Source organism: Dreissena polymorpha, chromosome 3 (assembly GCF_020536995.1).
Source record: "Dreissena polymorpha isolate Duluth1 chromosome 3, UMN_Dpol_1.0, whole genome shotgun sequence".
Classification (NCBI taxonomy): Eukaryota; Metazoa; Mollusca; class Bivalvia; order Myida; family Dreissenidae; genus Dreissena; species Dreissena polymorpha.
The window spans coordinates 83006624-83014130 of NC_068357.1; the positions used below are offsets into that span (position 1 = coordinate 83006624).

The 7507-nt window shown below is 33.1% G+C and overlaps 1 long non-coding RNA gene across 1 annotated transcript; it reads left to right on the forward strand.

Moving 5' to 3' along the window:
• The first annotated feature begins 395 nt into the window (after positions 1–395).
• LOC127875019 (uncharacterized) lies at positions 396–6799 on the forward strand. Its single transcript, XR_008047218.1, has 2 exons — positions 396–4959; positions 5502–6799. It is a non-coding gene; the product is annotated as an uncharacterized LOC127875019 (long non-coding RNA).
• The last annotated feature ends 708 nt before the right edge of the window (positions 6800–7507 follow it).

Here is a 7507-nt window from a genome sequence, read left to right on the forward strand (position 1 = left end):
AAGTCCGATGGTGATGCTGATTGACTTATTGGTCGTAAGAGATTATGAGATTAGATTTTCAATACGAAATTACATGCACTTTTTAGCAAATTAAAAGACATCTTTCAAAATAACCGTTATACGACTGTTATAATTTGCTTTTAACGCCACTTCTGCTTTTAACAATTGAGGTACATGATGATATGGGCACAGGTCAACAAAAAGCTATCTATTTTACTTCATTCAACAAGAAGAGGCATGTCCGTTTTGCACAGTTTGTTGTGTACAAAGTGTTTGTTTTCTGTAGATAAATAGTTTTTTTTAAGTATTTAAAGTATTCCGCTCTATACATGAAGCTAATTCACGACACATACCAGTAAGTCGACCGTCTGTATTTAATAAGCGCATTATAAATGAAATTATTCTCGGTTTGAGAAATACGGTATAGTATGGTTTAATACGTGTTGTTTAGAAGAGAGATTATGGTAATGGTTTAGCGCGTATAATGCACGGGTTTTGTGTGCATGTTTTAGCGCGAAAGCGCACGAGTTTTCGTTTTGGGGTATATATGATTTGCACATCTAGTGAGACGCCATTCGAGGGTTGTTTTTGACAGGCAAAGTTATGGAGCAAGAAAACGAAAGGGTGATAAAGTAGTTTAGGCGTTCATTTGCGAAATACATAGTATTCGGAAGGAGATTTTCGATGAGAGGACTGATTCTCTGCTAGAAGCGGAATGGTGAGCTGGAACTTCGAACAAAGGTCAGACTTGTTGGTTCTGTTTATTGTAATAACACTGGCAACAACATTCCGATTGAAATTAACACAGGTTACGTTCCTTGTTAACTTTAATGATAAGTATATTCAATAACATGCTCCATATCTTTATTTGTGCTGTTGTTTTTGTTTAGTTCCAACTATTCAAATACATCAATTGATTTGATTATTGGGTAAAAATGAAACTATTTATGTTCAAAAAGATGTCGCAAATGTAATGGTCTGGTAGGATTATATATAGGTAAGGCCACATAGTGTGTCACTCCAGGTTGTTTTGATAGCAGAGTTAGATCACTCTCCCTCATGTTTTTACGAACACCTTGCTGTATTTTTATTGTTTTTAAGATATAAAACCTTATATGGTAATACATGTGTTACAAGGTTGTGTATTAGTTCCAAGCGTATAATTCAACAAACGATTAATAACAATTAACTGCCGTTTTCCTTATAATTCAGCTAGATGGTTGTGTGCGATATATGACGTGGTATGATAATGAGCGGATGAAAATTTATGCAAACATATCTTTAAACTATTCAGGTATTCCAATTGTGAATTAAGAATGAAACATAAAAAATCGATACATTACTGAAATATATATTATATTCATCTATGAAACAGCTATAGAGACTTGTCTTGTAAACTTTTTTCGAAACATGTTTGTGTTGTGCATATATTACATCTCGTTCACTGGATATTGAATAAACAGTTTATATGTTATTGTTGTATACAATTAAAAAAAATTCTCTAAATTGAATTAAAACATTAAGAGTTATTATATTTTTCATAATAATTTAAGACGTTAAGTTTTCCCTGCAAGGTTGGTGTCAATAATGGTGCATGCATATGTGCTAATTAATTTACGATATTTTGGATAAACTGTGGTATAAATTTGGTTTGAAAAGAGCGTTGACAATTAGACTGTTGTTTTAAACTTAGATGAAAGGCATTTATCGGTTTTGTTAAATTTAGTTTCGTCATAGTTAAATGCATTTTTAAAGATTAGGTACTGTAATGATAACAAAAGTAGACCGGATTTATTTGCAATATAAGTCATTTTGTTTTCGTGATAGTTTTTGTTCTTGTTTTGTGGCCTGTTGGCTTGATGTGTAAAGACATTTTGCTTTTATGGTGTTTGGCCGTTTTTTTTAAATTCCAGTTAACATGTGTAATTTGCTTATCGTTTTGATGAAAGCCAGTTGACCAGATGTGGATAAACCCAGTTAGCGCGTGTAGTTTGTTAACCAAATTTGTTAAAACGTGCGTTTACATTTACATTTTTGTTTTTATTTAATGTTAAGATTGTACTGTTCGAAGGATATTATATATATTGGAGAACATTAAATGTATGTTATTAAGGGCCAGATTGGCTTATGTAAATTAACCGGTTGGCTCGGGTTGTCCGTTGACAGTTTGTCGAAAGCAGATTTTTTCAGATGCGTATAAGCCAGTTTGCTTGCGTGTCAATTCACTAAAATGTCTCAAAACACATGTTGAAATTGCATTTACACATGTTTGCGAAGTTTATTTTTTCAGAAGCTGGACAGTTCGAAGAATAAATCATGAATAGTGTAACATTATAGTAAGAGGGCAGCTCGAAAGGTATAAAAAAAATAAATATATTTTTTTTGTTTTGTGTGTAATTATGTGTTAGAAAATAACTTGTGAAGATTAATAATGATGCTTTTATTGATGATGATGTTATAAATGTTGATGATGATGCTAACGTTATTGATGAGGAGGAGGAATAGTTGACAGTATTTTGTGAATGGATAATACTACATAAACGAATTTTGAGTGAATGAAATTATTTTAGGTTTGATAAATACCGAATGATGTTGGTCTATACATATTATTTAGAAGAGAAAGTGAGTATGGTTATTGTTAAGCACGTAAAAATGAATGAGTTTCTAGGTTTTGCGTTTAATTGAACAAAAACAAGTAACGGTTATGCAACAGGGATTATTCTCAGATGGTACATGTATTCCTTTTAGAGTCACAGAAATTCAACTTTGCATCAATACCGGTTTTCTTTGAGATTTGTTAGATGGGTTAAAATTCCAAAAATTTACGAGTTTTGCAGCCGACCAAGTACCTATAGCTTTGTATTTGAGTGTGTTAAGCATTTTGTTGTTTTCAAATTAGTAAATCAAAATTAATACGGTGTTCTAGTATATCAATTGAGCTTATGCTATTGCCATGGAAATTTGAGCCAGGGTTCGATCAGTAGCTTAAAGTATGTCTGTGTTGGTGAATTGAACCTAAAAACAAATGTCAAGTCGGTAGTTTTAAGTTTAAGAGCAGAACATACGTATTGATTGTGAGAACATTAGTAAAATGTGTTTGGTATTTGTGCATGTCTCTTGTGGTCATTGGACCAAGTTGTTTAAGGCCAATTGGCCTGATTTTGAAAGCCAGTTGGCTTGTATGGTCAGTTGACCGTTTTTAAAGCCATTCTATATGGTGTGTGAAAGCCTGTTGGCTTGTGTTGTCAGGTTACCGAACTTTCTTGGAACGAAAGTCTCATAGAATTTACAATATTTGCAAGATTATTGTTTGCAATGCAGTAACTGGACAGTTCGAATAGTATATTAAGTATTGAAGAACATAAAGGTATGGTTTATGTAGTATGTTATTATTATTACTATGATTATTATGATGTATTTTATTTGGGTGCATTCGGAGAATTGCAAAGCCGGTAGTTAAAAAAGAGCCTATTACATCAGATATATTAAAGAAATTTTATCACACTTTTGTTTCTGAGAGCGATTGTTCTTTGGGGAATTTAAGAGGCGTTACAATCTTTTTCTTATTTTATGCTGGTTTTTTTAGGATAAGTGAAATTTTGTCTGTTAAAAGATCAGATGTTGTATTTTTAGATACGCATTGTGATATCAAACTTGAAAAGTCAAAAACGGACATTTTAAGAGAGGGTAATACTGTTTTGATTGCAAAAACTAATACAGACAGATGACCTGTGAAATTGTTTGAAAAGTATTTGTGTGTTGCAGATATTGTATGTTCATCTACTGATTATGTGTTTAGACCAGTTTATTTGTGTAATGTTAAACACTGTTTCAAATTGATTTCTAATAATAAGCATATAAGTTATTCTACTATAAATGATAGTTTTAAGAAGAAGTTAAGTCTATTGGGTTATGTTTCTTCTAAATATGGACTTCATTCTTTTCGTGCTGGTGGAGCATCTATAAGTGCCAATAATAAGACTGTGGATAGACTTTGGCAAAGGCATGGTAGATGAAAAAGTGTTTCCACTAAGGACGGATATGTTAAAGATTCTTTGAAAGACAGATTATCGGTGTCGCTAAATTTAGATTTGTGAAAAGTCATTATTAATGTATGTGTGATTTGAAATGTATGATGTGTTGTTCGTAGCACATTTAAAGACACTATAATATATTATTATATAAATGGTTTGGAAATGCTTTTGAGTATTATTAAGTTCTGTGTTTGTGTTGTGTGTATGTTCCTTGTGGTCATTGGACCAATTTGTTTACGGCCATTTGGCCTGATTTGGTAAGCCAGTTGGCTTGTATGGTCAGTTGACCGTTTTTTAAAGCAAGTTGATCTGATGTGTGAAAGCCGGTTGGCTTTTGTGAGTTGAACTTATTTTCTTAAAAAGCATGTTCACATGGAATTAACAATCTTTGCAAGTTTATTTTTTGCAGTGCAGTAACTGGACAGTAAGAATGGTATATTAAGTATTGGAGAACATAAAGGTATGGTTTATGTAGTATGTTATTATTATTATAAGGATTATGATTATGATATTTTTATTTCCGTTTTAATGTTTATCATTAATTTTGTAAATATTGTTTTATTATATCTGTTTAAATCTCTTGTGCATTATTCGATTGGTCATTTGACCGTTTGTGAAGGCCAGAGTGTGCCTGATGTTGATTAGCCGTTTGGCTTGTGTGGTCATTTGACCGTTTGTGAAGGCCAGAGTGTGCCTGATGTTGATTAGCCGTTTGGCTTGTGTGGTCATTTGACCGTTTGTGAAGGCCAGAGTGTGCCTGATGTTGATAAGCCAGTTGGCTTGTGTGGTCAGTTGACCGTTGTTGAAGGCCATAGTGTGCCTATTTTGATTGAATTAATTTTATTGCTTTTACAAATGTTTGTAATTGTATCTTTTCAGTTAAAACACAGTTCGAGAGGTATATAACGTGGTGGAGAATATTTAGGTATTCATTTTATGTTTTATATTATTTGTATGCTCTCTTTGTTTTATTCGAAAGCCCTGTCAAATACAAGCACTCACTCCTATTTTGTCTTTGGTTTATTATTTGTTTGATAATGATAATGATGATGATATGGGTTATAAAGATGATGAGATTTTAATAGTATTTTGAGAATAGAGAATAATAAATTTACTCATAACTATGAGTAAATGAAATTATTCTCGGTTTGAGAAATACGGTATAGTATGGTTTAATACGTGTTGTTTAGAAGAGAGATTATGGTAATGGTTTAGCGCGTATAATGCACGGGTTTTGTGTGCATGTTTTAGCGCGAAAGCGCACGAGTTTTCGTTTTGGGGTATATATGATTTGCACATCTAGTGAGACGCCATTCGAGGGTTGTTTTTGACAGGCAAAGTTATGGAGCAAGAAAACGAAAGGGTGATAACCCCGCCCGCCCGCCCTTAATGAACATATGTATGGTTAAATAATTGGTTACATTGCTTTTATGTTTATAATTTTGCTATTATAAAGTCTATATTTAGTATATTTTCAGTTCGGTTTTTAGTCCATGTGAGATGGGATCTTAACACGAACCGATTTCTTTACTAGGAAAGACGATGGGTGTATTTTCATTTAAGTCTGAAGCAGCTAAGTTTCCTTGATTATTTTGACTCATTTGTTACTTAATATTGTGTTTGAATGAGGTCTTTTAAGTTATGGGTGTCATGTTTTTCGAGACTCTCACTTCCTGGAGATAGTACCTCCAGCATACTTATTGAAATATTGGTATGTTTAAATGTCAAGTGTTATTATTTTTTGTTGTAGTTCGTAATGAACGTTTAATTTTAAAGACATTTTTATTGTACGATTACTTAATATTTTCATTTTGGTGTGACTGGTTAGATGTTGAAGTCGGTTTAATATAGCTGTTAAATTCGTCATATGCATTTATATATTTTTCGGAATATTTATGATTAATCAACATTCTTGTTAGATGCTTTATGGATTTTATGGTTTGAGTGATTTGTTTGTTTCTTGCTGATGTCCGGGGTGTGTGCAGGATGCTTTTGATGTTTGTTTGTTATGTTAACTTGCGCAATGTTTTACTATAAAATACTTAATGTTACAGTATCTTAATAGCTGCTTATTTGTAGATTTCTCTAAATTAGAGGTTTCGGGAGGTGATGAAGGCACCTAGACACCGGTCTCGAGCCATGGGTCCTCATACGTCCCCCTGCCATTAAAAGAAAAAATAAGAAAAAAAAATGGCAGTAGGGTTGCGTATCCCGCTCGCGGTTTTACCTGAATCGTTTATTACTACTGAGTATTGTATGGGGTGTACGTGAAGTCATGTACACTTCTCTTGATTGGTGGTGGTAGATGAATCTTGCAGATATTAGCAGCTTCTTTGAACAAATTAATGTTTCACATTTGTTAATTTATAATATTTAAGCAAGTTAGCGTGATTGATGGGCATTGGGGGCGTCCTGTGTGCACTGTGGGCATCGGCGGGGATCAGTTTATTCAAACAGTAACTCTTTTTTGAGATATATACTTGACGTCTAATTGTTATGAATACATTTGCACTTTTTCACATGACACACATGTGTATGTGAAGTATTCATAATTACATGCCCTACAGCATTTAAATAGTATCGTTTCAGTTCTTTATACACCTGAACAAAGATGTTACACCGTTTCCAGTCGTCTGGAGATTCCTCAACTGAGCGGTGCCGTTGAGGTCTATATCCATTGCGCATACAACATATACGGGCTTCAGAAGAATTGTTTTTTGCATTTATTTGTTGAAAGTCCTGTCAAATACAAGCACTCACTCCTATTTTGTCTTTGGTTTATTATTTGTTTGATAATGATAATGATGATGATGTGGGTTATAAAGATGATGAGATTTTAATAGTATTTTGAGAATAGAGAATAATAAATTTACTCATAACTATGAGTAACATACTTCTTTCGAATATGAAGCGCAAGCGGACCCTTCTCAATCGAAAACAAATTGAAAAGGTAGCTCAATGAAAGAAATGCTTACAGACAAATAAACCCACCAACAAACGGATCTAGCATCCAATATAGTGTATCCATTACATTTGGTTGAAGGATATGATGACAAACGTATAGATTTAGGCACATAAATTTTATATATCTATAATTTGCAGTTTGTCTGCATTATAGAAACTGTGAAATCTTTGATTGCTTTTACACAAAATTGCAGCAAAGTTGGTTAAGTCTAGAAACACGTATTACCATTTTTTCAAATAACTCCGTCACCGTTTTGTTAAGCACCTGAGTCGCTGTGGTGTAAAGCTCTTTAGTGCGTTTGCCGCTTATAACGATACATGAGAAACCCACTTATCTTCGCTATAATACTTCATACAATTTTTTTTCTAGATGCAGGAAATCGTAACGGGTTTGTTGCGGTTCTGAGTGTCAATACCTAATGCTATTATATACATGTAACAGAGTGTTCAGTACTCATCCAATTTAAATTTAACCGACTACTAATACCATACAAATAGTTGGTTGAAGT